The following is a 15,721-nucleotide window of genomic DNA, read 5'->3' on the forward strand; positions in this document are numbered from 1 at the left end:
ATTCAGTATTAACGTGGCAGAGAGGAATGAGGGGCGTTATATGCATTGTTCGTAGTTTGTAGTTGATGAAAAACTAGCGTCCGGCGGCAAACGATGGTGGTGCGACTTGCGCTAGCACTACATACCCTTTTTGTTTTGGAAATCGATATACTTTTATATATATATATATATATATATATATATATATATATATATATATATACATTTTGCATAATTTGAAAAAAATGTTTCTTTGGTGAGTATCTGAGTGGTAGTTGAGCGTTCATAAAATGACATGATATTTATTTCTTGGTAAAGGATTTAATATTTCACCTATGTTTGCATAAAGTCATTTGTTCTTACTTTTATTTTATAAATATATTCTGTATTAATTATTGCAATTCTTTTTGATAAATTTACTACCACCATTATGTTGAAAAGTTATGAAACATGAAATTTCTAAAAAAGAAAAATATAAAAAGCCATTAGCATTATATCCAGAACGATTACTAAAAAGTATTCGACGCAGCGATTAATAACTATCACGAAATTTTCTCATCATTCATTAAGTATGTACATACTAATGGTTTCATTAGAGAACCTTGCAACTCCGCTGCTGCGCTGCAAGAACAGAGACGCGCCACGTTGGCTGCTTAGTAAACAAACAAAACTTAGAGTTCACTGTGCTCCATTTATGAAATTGAATTTTTCAAACTTTATAACTAAATTACAACCGTACTCGTACTCCATACCATACGTAGGCATGTCACTTTATTAAATATTATCGGATTTTATGCTGAAGGTAGCAGAGGTTTGGCGAAGTGGTTGTTGGCTAGTATGAGTAGGTATATTTCAATGAAAGTGAGAGTTTGCGCTTGTAAATTTTGTTGGCAGTAAGTTAGTGTTTTCGATTATTTTTATTCATCAATATTTTATAAAATTAGGATTTCAATGACTTTTGTGTGAAGTGGGTGAGGCGGGTCGTGCTCTGCCTTGACCCCGGCCGGGCGCGACGCGGAAGGTTCGAGTGAACCCAGCCGTGACGTTTCTGCGCAGAAAGTGTGTGTCCTTGCATTACTATCAACAACCTTTGCCCTGTCATAAAAAATATATTTTGGACGAGTCTTGAAACTTTTTGAGAGCAATCTTTCAATTATGTTCATTTCGTTCAGTTATGTTCATTATGTTAAGATCGTTATAAAATGTTTAAGTACTTTTATAGCAGGACATGGAGATGACCTAATACTGGTTTTATTTAATTGGTAGCTACATTGGATTTATAATTGATATTATAAACACTTTTTATTCTGGAAATATTGGCGGTTGTTACCAGTTTAACAATTGCGAATTTTTATTTATAGTCCACGAAAAGTAAACTTTTCACATGAACCGAATGAAATTTTTGCTTTTTTTCTTGAACATCGTTCCAGAAATCAGTATAATATAGCCTATCTCTTAAAAACTCGTACAGTTTTTGGCCAAGAAGTTTAGAAACAATTTATATTGATTTTGGTAAGTACCTATGTGCAATCAATCAATAAGGTGATTACAACACGGTTACATACATCAGTTATTCGAAAGAAGATCGTCGATCACTGGTATAGAAGATATACGAAATCAATTTCGATATGTACTGATTTATTAATGGCACCTATTTTAAAAATGACTTTGATAAGTGAAAATATTTGTTTCGTTTAAAAAAATAAATAAAATATATCCTGTTTGAGTCACAGTCGCAATCATACTAGGACTTCAAATTAAATGGAGCAATACTTCGCACTTCTAAAAACTATCATTATCTAGGTTGTGAAATATAGAGAAGTTGAGTTCATAAAGTGAAGAGTGTGAGCGTCACTAACTAAACATCAATATGTCGAAATACACCAAACATACATGAAAACAATTTGTGTACATACAATATGGTCACACATATACACCGCGGTTGTTTTTGTCGAATATTAGAGCCGAAGAAACCGCCGAATACCGCTAGCAGTCGTCGGTTATTGCTCTCGGATTCCGCAACAAATTAACATGTATTCGGTACGAATACATTTTATACTCTGTAATTTTACATCAAAATGTTTCTATTAAGGTAACTAACATTTGAAAATTACATTTTCAATGCCATAATTAACTAACTATTTATAAACAAAGAATTTCCATCGCAAAATGTATAAATCATACTTATACAAATAAATTGGGCCATTATTTTCATATGTATGTCAATAATTAAGCCGACGACGTGAGACGAGAGAACGAGGTCGGTCCATTTTGCATTTTCACTTTGTTTGTATTAGGTATGAGAACAGACCATTATGTTAGGCGGAAATAACATACGAGTACGTACGTTTTCTAAAGAACATGCTATATAAAATCAAACTATTTGTATATATTTTTTGCAGTTACTTTGTCAAATCTGGTTGAATTATTCAATAAAATACCAATCACATGAAATTTCATTAAAATACACAACAAGCATTATTAGTAATAAAATTGGTATTACTTTATTATCTTACCTTATATAAATATATTTAATTATAAGTAAATCTGCCAGCTACAGTCATTAAACAAAAATAAAATGTAATTAGCATATCTTACGATATCCAAATTAATATAACGCTGATCGTGTAAAAAATGCTGTTTAGAACTGTAGCTAAAATCCTAACTAGTTTTTAAAGAACTGGTTTATCATAGGAGTATTCGATGATAGAGTGCAAGTGAAAGTAATGATTGCTGTACATAAACAGTTCCGGCTTATCACAAATTTTATCATTAATTAACAAGTCTTTCTTTTAGTTAGAACTTGTAAACATCCTCTTCAATATTCTCTTGAGCATCTAGGGAAAAGGAGAATGGTAGACTGCCACACATTATCGGTATTGCTAGACGTTAAAACATCTGACAACTTTTAACGGTAAAAAAATAAGAATGTTTGAATTAAACATTAAGTTATGATTTTTTTACATTTGAGATTTTTTTTTATTAATCGTCTGAACAATTTCATAATTCATAATAATATAAAAGACATTTCAAAAGTGGTCTCTGTCAATTTTCGAGATTTTTAGCAAAATTTTAAATATAGGGGAATATAGAAACTGTGTGTATTAACCGAATAAACAATATTTGTATTTGTAGCCGTAATTAAAATCACGATAACTTTTCATAGTCGACTGTATATAATTATGTACTTATTTCAAACGTCCTTCAATAACATTTCAATGCGGAAATTAATTTAGAGTTCGTATCACTGTCTATTTACAGCTAATAAAGGAAAAAAATGTTTTAAGTCCATTGATTTAATTTTGATATTATTTCAATAATTTTACTGGTTTGAGTATACAAACAAGTCTCAGGCTCCTGAAATGACCCTGCAACAATAATTTTATTAAATAAGTAAAAAATCTTATATTTTGTTACACCATTGTTTTTGTGTATCAATAGAAAGAAACAAATTTAGAATATCGAAATGTATTAATGCAAATATACTAAGAAAGTGAGCTTGACATCGACGACGTTTGGCTAAACATTTAATATTAAAATGTCGGAAATCGCATGCGACTTCCGTCATTCATGAGACACAAAATAAGTTCTTAAAATTTTTGAACACCAATTTGCTCACTGGTTTCCACAGCTCACTACGTAGACTTGTCTATCCACCAACATCATATGTAAGTAACTATATATAGGTATATATAGTTACTTACAGAGTTCCTCTTCAAATACCTAACAGGTAGCTAATATTTTAAATTTAAATTTTTGCTCTATGCGTTTAGAAGATTCGTTTATTTACTATGTCATTAAATATTTAATTAATTTATAAGAGGCGGGGAGCCGCCCTCCCGACCCGCCTCTTATAAATTAATTAAATAATAAGGTATGAATGTCGAGACATAAGAATGAAAATCTTGAAAATCATCTTTGTTTTGAGATATGTCAACTCGTAGAACGACCTACGAAGATACTGGTGTTTCGAAGGTGACCCTGCACAGGTATATTGACTAAAAAGAAAGAACCAAATACGTATCAATGTCTCACTCGCTGGTCAGCAAAAAATACCGCTGATAATGTCATTTAGCTGGCCTGTGGAGCGTGGGATTACGAGCGTAGTTTTAGGTACAAATTAAGATTTAATTTGTCTTGTACTTTTCCAGCTCGGCTGACCTTCAGGTTTTAATGATAAACTCGAAGTATTTATCTTGTCATGGAAGTATAGGCAAAACATTTTAACGTCTTACATTAAGTCATGTTTCAAACAATGTTTCGTTTTTTAAATATAAACTCATCTCAACTAATATTATAATGTGAAAGTAAATTTGTTTGTTACATCTTCACGCTTTATCTACTCAACCAATTTTCCTGAAATTTTGCATAGGTACATGTAGTTTAAATTACGGAGAAGGATATATGGTACGTTTCATCCCGAACCAATAACTGCTCCCGTGGGAAATACACGAGGGCGGAGCTGTAGGTGAAAGCTAGTATATAAATTTAATGAAAGTATGAATTTTCTAGAAGTTGGACTGTAACTTAATAGATTGCAGTCACGAGGGATGCTTTAGTAACAAACTTGTCAGCACAAATAATAAGTAGGACAAGTGTTTTTGGAGCCTCGCAAAGACAATTAAATAATATATTTATTAATAAAGCAATTCATATGAAAAGTTGATCCAGATTCATTGACTTCGCATCCACACATCATTTTGAAAACAAAAAATACTAATAACAAAATTTGCTGGTTCCAAAGCGAAGGAAAACTAACTAAAAGAAGAACCGATCCAACAATCTTCGCCGCAGACTTTTTCAAAGACGTAAATTTACGAAATGTGTGAGTGTGAATTCATAACATTTTGTTTTTAATAAATTAAATTGTTTATGAACCAACTTCATCTTAGTAACGGTAAATAAATTAAAGTTATTTATTATCTCATTACTTAACTTAGTATTGTAGAACTCCAGAACAATGTAACACACCGGGATTTATTTTCTATTGTGCATAAGTATAAGACATTTTAAGTACAAATGCGTAAAGTGAAAGTTCCTATAAATTTATGATTACAGGTATATTTAATAATATTTTAATAATTAAACTTCCGTGTAACTTCAAAATGGCATCTTTATGATTCAATAAAATAGTTCATTGAATACTGAAGTTAGTAAATTATCAACAAATGCAATTTTCATTTTGGAAAATTATACTTAATTAAAAATATAGGTTGGCTTTCAGTAATCATTTCGTATGAAGAAAAGACATCAACGCACCGCACGCATGTGCGCTAGTCGTCGAGCGCTTTAACATGCATTCATTATAACTGTTGGACGTAGAATAGAAAAACAAACCCCAAAACAAGTTTTACCAATAATATTAGTGAAAAAGCATTTTTGTATTTCGTATAAGGAGATTAGAAGAAATAATAAATGTATTATTTTTTGTATTTGTTTAATTCCATGTTCATTCTGTATTCAAAACACAATATACTTATAAAACACAGCTAAAAATGAAATGATCTCTCATATTTTGGAAACAAAATTGGAAGCCAAAGCTGGTAATTTCCTCTAATGCGTCCGAGATGAATCTGCAAAATGAATAAAACCACAACAGTGGTATCCAATTAAGTGGATTGCTAATAAAAGTGAAATCGAAGCGGGTGCAGTGGCCGCGCGCGCGACGCCACCGCCTTGCGATCAGCTTTGTTTTATCATCATAATCCTAATTAAAACAAATAATTAAAAACAAACCTTTCTGTCGCTTGTACAATAGCTCTCGTTATTCTTTATAAATTTGAAATTAGACGGTGAAACATAAACATAGAAATCGGAAAAATGTCATTTCTTCTAGAAATGACATTGCGTATGTACGTACACGTCAGATTGTGCCGCAGGGTTTTCAATGTTAAGCCGACCAGGAAAAAAAAATATAACTTTTTGATCAACTAGTGATGTGAAGCTTCACATCTTTATCATGTTTTATAAAACTGGACTCATACCTACTTGTTTTTGGTACGACTGGTTGTTTAAATTACAGTAGCCAATGAGAAGATATTTTTTTATTATATAAACATGTTCAATGAGAACACGAAAGCATTAGAGCTAGATCTCTCTTATGTGAGAAATTTTCAATAATTATTTGGAAACAGGAAGATACCAACGCCATATAGTTTCAAGTGCTAAGAATCTTGTAAAATTGCGCCTTAGGTATATGTTACAGGTTTATAGTATATATGTATTATGAATGATTTCTGCACATGTAAGAATTTTATTTAGTTGTGAACACATAAATATGAATTAAAGTATATGTACACATTTTGAAACAAGCCAAAATAATTTTTACTACTTTCTTGTCTGTTGTACAATTTTCTAAGCACTAGAATTGTAGTATTGTGCACTAGAATTGTCTCGTTCATTAATTGTGAATATAAAATGAAATGGATATATTTTTCTCAAAAGACGACAATTGTTACCTCATCTTGTGACGTTGGCGTAGTATAATCCATTGTCCAGGATCAGGATAAACGAACTCTGAACAATATAAGACTATGAAAACCTATATGTATGTATCTTGGGTACCTAGAGATAAGATTTAGCAAAATTTAAATCTAACTTGAGAAAAAGTGCATTGATCCCAAATTTATGTACATTTTAATGAATTGCTGTCGAATTTCGACTACCAGGCTATTACTTATATATGTAAATATATCACGTTTTATTAGATGTAGTATAATAAACAGTCAATTTTACAAGATTTTGTTCTGTTTATTTGAAATCTAGATATACTAAAACCGTGATAAAAACGATGATATCTTGTTATTATCCATGATAAAGTTTCTATCAAATTTAAATTTAGCCTTGCTAGTACATGTTGAAATGATATACCGTAATGAGACGATGCTTAGTATTTGAAAGTTATTCGAAGATATTGATAAAGTAACATAAATGTTATCAGCCGTGAAACTCTTCCTTGCACGGGTTTTTTATTAAAAAGTCCACACGAAACACCGATATGATATCCGATCAGATTAAAAAAATGTGCCTTAGTGAATATAATTTTTAGCAATGGCTCAAATAGACCTTAAATATTGTATGAAGAATTGTTTCATTTCTATATAGGGTTGCCACAATGTTTATTTATTAATACTCGTACGGGATGTTTGGGTAAAAATGTTGGAGTTTTTGGAATATCTTTTTTTAGAATTCCGTAGTCGAACCCTTATAGATTTGACATGTCTGTCTGTCCGCCTATAGGTATATCACGCTCTTAATTCCGAAACACTTTCTTTCAGTTCCATGTAATGGAGCTTGCTCTTAATATTGTTATTTTTATATAAACTCTACTCTTAATATTGTTATTTGACGACCTCGGTGGCGCAGTGGTAAGGTTCTTGCCACTGAACCGAGAGGTCCCGGGTTCGATCCCCGGTCGGGTCATGATGGAAAATGATCTTTTTCTGATTGGTCCGGGTCTTGGATGTTTATCTATATATGTATTTATTATAAAATATAGTATCGTTGAGTTAGTATCCCATAACACAAGTCTAACAAGTCTCGAACTTACTTTGGGGCTAGCTCAATCTGTGTGATTTGTCCTAATATATTTATTTATTTATTTATTTATTTAACTATACGGATGACGGAGACGGGATGGTCAAAGGCGGCAACGGTATGGGAAGTCCTGTATTTTGTAGCTCGTGGTTCGCGACGTGATTTATCGCGGGCCTAGATCCGGTTCGCGAGCGCCGCCGCCGCCGAGCCGCTTGCACCCACGCCTTATTTTGCTCTATTATCCGCCAAACGATCGCTCGACACACTGCGCTATTATTCACTACTAGCTTTTGTTTCAAATCGCTAAATTTTCCACAACTTTAGAAATTGTAGATGGCTATCGGATTTTCTATACTTTTATACACATGTAGAAAACGCTTTAAAAATATAAATCATGTTGATAATAAACAACAGATAAGTAAATTGTACCAGGTCGGTAATATAATGTGATATAAATTTATCGAATATTGAATCTGATGTACATAATACATAATTTTTACCGCACTATTGAAATTTATTTAAATCTGTAGCTTTAACCCTGTTGATTCCAAAAAGTTTGCATTTTCTTGGCGTATTATTTTATACGTTAGTTATTGAGCGCCTCGGGCTGCGACATACCGTCACGCCATGCTCTAGTGCTGCTCACATTTGGTGTTGTAATCGCATATCGCTGATATACTGTTGCACTGCTTTAGCTGTTGCCAAGTTTGCGTAATTAACAGATTTGTTATATTTTATAGTGTCCAAATACTGGGTTTATTGTGCCAAAGTTAAGAAAATACCATGAAGGTCTTATTTGCTAATATTAAAGATTTGTATGGAGTGTGAAGATAAACCATGAGAACGAATGTCAATGACAGGTAGAAATATATATAAAATGCTTTAGTGAAATGTCACTGTATCGACATGTTTGTCAGTAGAATCATCTTAACAGCATGAGTCAGTGAGTGAGGGCGTAGGAGGGAGGCGGTGCGGTATGCGCATGAAGTGCGACTTGCAGCACATTGAGATGGCTTCTATTTTACAGTGGAGCGTTATAAGACACGAAACCGTAGAACGCGGCTTGTAGTACATATTTAGTCAATTAGTAGTAGTAAATTATATCATCGCAGGAGAAATCAGATTTTACCAATTTTCGAAATATATGCTAATCTAAGAGGACGAAGTCCAGTCGAAGTCGAATGTTAACTAAAAGTAGTAAGTAGTAATAAGTTTTCATCATAATGTAGATAGATAAAAAATATTGTTCTCTGAAATATTAATACAGAAATCATGCATTATGGGTGCCACAGTAGCCGCAAACACAGCAGCAAAGTAAAGTTGTCCCGAAGAACAATGACTGTTACACTGACTTTCAGCTGCTATATTTTCGCGGATAGACAACAACACTATATTTACATAAAATGTACCGACCAGATGATGACATGATGACGTGATGTTCTTTCAATAAAACTAGCCATTAACTTTACAACTAATTTATTTTTATGTTCTAATTTTAATAAAGCAGTCTCTAATTTCATTGCGGTTAAAATCATCAATCAGCGAGTCTCACTGTAGATGTGCACTTTCTTCGCCACCCGGCGCGTCTGCCAGTCAATGTATCATCATTATCGATTGACCAATTGACCTCGAGTGTTATCCTATTTGTTTGCATTTATTATTATGACAGTGATGATAAAATAAATAATTATATTTTAATACCTCTAAAATCGATTCAATTAATGATTAGTAAAATATTCTATTGATTAAGTAATCTTTCAAGCCGCTTTTATCTGCTCTGACAAAACATTGAGACTTCTTTATTTTTTCTTAGATTACCACCTTACTAGAAATACTCCCGGTTTATCCACACTACTAATAATTTTGTTTAAAAATTAATCACTTTCTAAAAACTATGAAACTGTAAAACATTAGACTTACTTAACGATCGATAAATTGTTTTCCGTCATAAAGGCAATTAAGCTAAAAATCTCATTAGCACTAGTTGTAATAGGTAATATTGCACGCAACAGCCACGTCTGGCGGTGGCTAATTATCGTCAGCGCTAGTGGAGGTCCGAAGGAGGTCGCCGCGGCTGGTAAACCTACAACTAACCTACACTCAAATTACCTCGCCGAAAAGAAAAAGTGTACCAATTGAGCTGTGTAAGAGCTAGACGTAAATCAAATTGAAGATGCCCGATAAAGTGGATAATAATTAGTGGAAGACGTGAAAGCGTTGGGAGAAAAATTCGTGAGAGTTTGTGTTACTGTGATTGTGCATTTGGCGAGGGACATCCGGTTGTGAGGCGAGTGCTGCGCCGCGACTAGCTGACTTTATGTCTTTTACCTTTGCTTCAATATTATTTTTAAGTAAGTATTTAAAAGCTGCATTTGATGATATACGTTATGCATCTTAATTGTATGATAAAGTCATTTCATATCTTATAAAGTAGATATACCTAAATTATATAAATCGTTTTGAATACTTTTTATGTTGCATACGTTTCAACTTACCACGAGAGTATGTCAACTATTTGAGATGATAGATAAAAACATTGGGTTTTTTTTTCTTATTGGTGAACTTAAAATAGATCGACCACTCTCACTTGCAATGGAATTTGCCATTGCCTCGCTAGTGAGTCGTGCATATAGCAACTTGACGATCAACTGCCCACACTGATTCGACTTTCAATAAATAAACAAGTAAAATAAGCCAAGCCACAAATCCTCTACTAAGTAGTTTGGTGAGATTTTCTTTAAAGTAGCTGAAGGAATAAGATATTCTGTAGTTTGTGTAGAAACATACTTACGTATCTTACTTTTTTTATAATTTTTTCAGCATATTACATACATACATTTAATGTTTATCGCTTGATTTGCCTCGCCTCGCGAGACTGAGAGAAAATAGTTCACTCGTCAATGTTCCTAATGTATTGCGATTGTTTGCGCAAGCATGCAGATGCTAAAATATGTAATTACGTGCATTTTCTTTTTCCAACACTGACTTAAACGATATATACGATATCCATAATATTTATTATGATATAATATTCATGGATATCGATTTTGTATTTATATGTATATAGCGAGTCCATTGTTAATAAAGTTCAATTTATTTTGATTCCGGGCCAAATACGGAACTGCGGACCGGTATTGTCCGTAGAGAATATCGGTCAAATAATCGATACAATAAAACACTGCATAATTGCTGTATGAAACGAGATAAGTTTGTTCGTGCTACTGCCGCCCGTAGTAGTAGAAACTGACACAAAAACTTGCGGTCGACAAGGCTACAACTCGAAAAGTTGTATGCATTGCAAAATATTACAATTATGAGCTCTGGCCGCTTTAAATTATATTGACGATTAATATCGGCGTAATCAATGTGGAGTAGAGCTGCAATTACAATTAAATATGAGGTAGTAACGAGATGACTGAACAGCACTTGGCCCGTGGCAGACTCGGTTCCACCTTGCGTTATGCAACTACTGTTGTCGGAATCGGAATAATCACAATGACCAGTGCTCACGCGCCCACCTATTTGCATTAGCAAGCCACCGTAAGCTCCGTGTCTAGGCTCGATCCTGTTTGTGCCTACAACATTTATCTGGTCACGGATGTTTTGTTTGTAAAAACGCTCATCGGAATGTGTTTTGTTCCGGGAGTTTCTTTCCGAATTTCAGAAATACGTATGGATTATTTGCTTTTTTATTCTTATTTGCTATGCTTTTGTAAATTTTAATGCTTACTAGACGTTTTGTGATAGAGCTAGTCAAGGTAAGAAATAGCTATATTACAATAAACAAATATTAATTAAGAACGCATATTAGCTTTTACATATATCGAATGTGTAAGATGTAAGTAAATATATTTTGTTTTAATTTAAGTACTCAAGATCAAGTAACTTTAGGAAGTGGACCAATTTGTGTTCTATTTATAACTCATATGCAAATTAATAATTAATTCACTTCTTATGTAAATGTTAGCAATTTTTTCCAATTTAGATAGAAGTATAAATAATATATACAAGCGCACGTAGCATCAGTGTTAGTTTATTTATAATTAATTTTAGTTAGACTTTCATATTATAGGGTTAATTGCAACGATTGTAATGTGTGATTTAGTTTTTATCATCAATGTTCTCATGTTACATGAAAGAAATATCGTTCTTGACCGATATTACTCTCTGCTTCATATTGTTCTTTTGAGAACAGGTAACCACATCGCTGATTTTATTAATGCCACAAATTTGAGTATGTAATAAAAAATCAAGAAATAATTGCATTTTTATGAGCCCTTAATTATAAGACGGCTCATATAAATGCTCTCGCTTGCTGACATAAAATATCGAAATATACATCACCAGATCCATACTGAAGTGAAAGTCTTATCTGATGACTGAAATTAAAGTGATTCCTAGGTACGGTTTACTGAAACACATTTTTCTAATAGAGAAGAATGAAACGCAAGGTAAAATCCATTAATATAATTACATAGCAGCATTCAGTCGTGCTCGGCGCTGACGCTCAAGTCGGATCGGAATGCAAAATCAGAGCACTCGCTTGGCGCGCTTAATGACCGTATCGTATTTTAAGTAGCAACCGAAATAAATATATTTTTGATAAACAGTCCAAATTAGCATTGTTGCATATAAATTTATTGATTAAGACTATGCACAATGCACATGTTACCGGGTGAATGCAGTGTTGTAACGCGGAATGTCGTGTTCTTTGTTATTTACGTAGTAAGCGCGTGCGCATAACGTTGCTCGTGACGATGATTGTAATAGCAAAGAGGACTGTGCACAAATATCGTGCTAAAATGCGTTGTGCGGACAATAACTACGCTCTCAATGGTAATATACAGGGTGTTTTTATAACATAATCTTCCTTAGAACAAAGGGTATTAGAGCGAAATAAATTTATAAAACTTTCAGGGGTATAGGTAATAAAATATTTTTATTCATACTATAATCTTTATAAAGTATATATATATATAAAGTATATATACTTTAAATCCTATTAATAAATCAGATACAAAAATGTTGTTAATGTCATATGTATTTCAGATATTTTAAGATCGAAAGCAAGTAGTTACTCGATATTGCAGCGCGCTCATGTATTCGGAGGCTATTGCGGTCGGTTTCTCCTCGCACTTGTATCGCGAGATCTCGTCGCAGAGGCGTTCCGTTCCGAACGCCTTTTTTGGAATAACTCGAGCAAATTTAGTTGGAAACTTTTATTTCACTTCGCGCGAGTTGCAGTCGAAAATCGGATTTTTATTTTAATGAGCCAGTTTTGCGGCACCGTCTCGCTCGCACCCGCCGTTGCACTGAATAAATAAATGAGTTGCTCTACTTTCTATGTGATCGTTTCTTTGGGCGGTTCGATGAGACTCGCGGCTCGCGACCGCCGCTGCTTTGTGTTCGTCTGACAGCCGCTACCACGAGGCCGCGCCGCCACCACTACTCCATCGACAACATTGTTCTTTTACTCTCTACTCTGAACAATAACAATATTCGGTCTACAGATACATTTAGTCACGATTAGTATTTTATACATTTCTTTGTCTGAAAATGCCAAGTGATCTTGCTTTTTGCATCAAATGGGTGTAGCCTTGTTTTAATGCTATTGATTGTTTCGACTTATAAAACATGTTTTAATAAATAACGTTGAATGTTTAGTTAATTACGCTGCTAAAATAATAATCTTCAAATAATTACTTCTTTTTAAATATCCTGAATTAAAATATAAACCAATAACGCCAATAAGGAAAACAGAAATCTTTCGCAGCGGCTATCGCGTTACGACAATCGAGTGCATATTATGTGTTACCTACCGGACATGGAAAGGACTTGTTATTAGTGCAATGCACTTGTATGCGTCACTAAGTGAAGGACGCGCTTTGTCTGGATCAGGTGGTCGACAGCGCGGGGGTGTGCGGGGTGCGCGGTGGCAGCGCCGAGGGGCTCGAGGCCGCTTCCTGTCCCAGGACTGGTTCTGCGGTTTGCACCACTTGTTTTGCACCAGTTTCCAACCATGTAACACGCTCGGCCTTTTAATACGTTGATATATAGTTACCTTCACGCTCTGTAGTTACAGCCGGTACGAAATTATTAGGAATATCGGCATCTGATAACATTTCAATCGTAGGTGTAAATAGAAAGAGTTGCGGCTTTTGCCTAGCAGTGGAACACTATTATAGGCTAAAGAAAAAACTTGTATGTATTAAAACCACTTATTTTTCAATATATGTTAACATCAAAACGTTTCCAAATTATCAAAAAATCCGATCGTATAAAGTGTCGACAACTTGGCGATTCTCAAGTGCCCTACAGAATTCTTTGAATCGCATTCGATGTTGACACATTACGTTGGCCAAGCACCGGCCATCTTCATTTTATCGAACAATTTACGCATCACAGATTTCTCTTGAAATGATCCCCTTGCAGCCAGTTTTCCAAAGATAGTCCTATGTGATATAAACATATAAATATTCATGTTTGCATATGTACTTAAGAATAGTAATAATGATTAATTTAATACATGGTTAATTGAACTGATACACCTTATTTACTTAAATTATTTAATAGTATAGCAAAGTAAACGACCGAATGGAATACTACCTAGTATTTTATTCAATTACATATACTAAACTATGTAATTTAATCAAATCATGTTTTCCTAGTAGGATTTCGTAGTAACTTGGAGAACTCCCTATAATCGTAGCGTGATGCTACGCTACATTTCGGGAGTTCTACAAACGGCTACGCAGTCTGCGACAATAGTAAGGGCTAGTAGTATCGACACTTACCTAATAATATGTTTCACCTTAAAATGGTTTAATAGTGTCATATTTGAAATGTAGATTAAGAATTAATGAAATAAGAACCCGATTTTTATAATTCTAACAGAAGACTAATCTCCAGTTTAGTTGTATTTATATCTATTTGTAGTTCATTATTTTATAATTAGGATATAATATTATATTTTGTGTATAGTTCGTCTGATAGATCTAATAAGCGTTTTACATATTTACATCGAACTATCAAATATATTTTTAATTTTTCTTTTATTTCAGATAAAACGAAAATTTGGGCTGTGACACAAAAATAAAGGGTAAGTTAAGCATTGCTGTCTTTTTACTTGCCTATATAATTTTTCCTTTCCTTCGACTAATAAAAAGATATTGTGTGCCATGCATATTCATTATGAGGTTCACGATTCCAATACATCAAACTGGAGATGTGCCGTGGTGATTGACAGCGGAGAGTGTGGAGACGCGGTGCAGGCGGGCTGGACACGCCGAGCGCGCAGAGCCGGACATGTGTCGGAGCGTAATTACGGAGCTTCGAGACAGGTGGCTCGCCTGCGTCCTTGTCTCGCCTCTCCATTCCATAAGGGTTTAGATATCACGGAACCTCATTATGATTTTAGGATTATCCTACTAATATTATAAATGCCAAGGTTTGTGAGGATGTATATGTGTATGTTTGTTACTCGTTCACGCAAAATCTACTTTCGTTGACTTTAATATCATGTCTGTTCCCCTTTCGTACATAAATTCATGCGTGAAAAGCTACGAGTAAGAACTAGTATGTTTTCATGTCACTTTCTAGGTGATAAATAATGTTAAGTTTGAGCATCACGGATTCAGACCATTAATGTTGATCCTTAGAGATTTGGCCGTTATATTCTTTAAATGGCAATGATCAACATATAACTGTGCGAACAAGTGCGGGTAGTGACGTGTATATACTGTAGTTTTCCTCAAGAAAAATAAATGTCAATGGCCGAGAGGTGAGCCGGAAAAGTACATCTAGTTCCTTGTTTATTGAGCTTCGCGAGCACATGGTTAGGTGGCGGCGGCGTGTGATTCACTAGAAAAGTGAGAGTGATAATGAGACGATTCATACGAATGCACGCCACATGAAAGGGTTCTCGGTTCGTGTAGGAGTTTGGACAAAGTACAAAGCGCGCTGGGCGCGGTAAGGCTTCGCGGTTTAAGACTCGCTGACCTTTGTTAAACCGCAACTGTACGGCTTTTATTTGAACGCTATGGGAAAGTATTAAGTAAAATGCAATCAAGCACGTTCGCAATGTATAATTTGTATGAATTATGACATAAGTACACAAGTACATGTACCTACTACTCTTGTAATTTTAAATTATACAGACCTAAATAATTTAAAACGACTCATGTATAAAATGTATATCGTATATATT

General features: G+C 34.0%; 1 protein-coding gene across 1 annotated transcript in view; it reads left to right on the plus strand.

Annotated features, from left to right (window-relative positions):
* Positions 1-15,721, plus strand: part of LOC128669843 (uncharacterized protein) — a 55,443-nt gene that overhangs the window by 3,095 nt on the left and 36,627 nt on the right. The window contains exon 2 of the mRNA XM_053745008.2: positions 14,577-14,614. The gene's annotated coding sequence lies outside the window, so the exon portion shown is untranslated. The remainder of the gene's footprint in view (positions 1-14,576; positions 14,615-15,721) is intronic.

The sequence above is a fragment of the Plodia interpunctella genome, chromosome 5 (genome assembly GCF_027563975.2).
Source record: "Plodia interpunctella isolate USDA-ARS_2022_Savannah chromosome 5, ilPloInte3.2, whole genome shotgun sequence".
NCBI lineage: Eukaryota > Metazoa > Arthropoda > Insecta > Lepidoptera > Pyralidae > Plodia > Plodia interpunctella.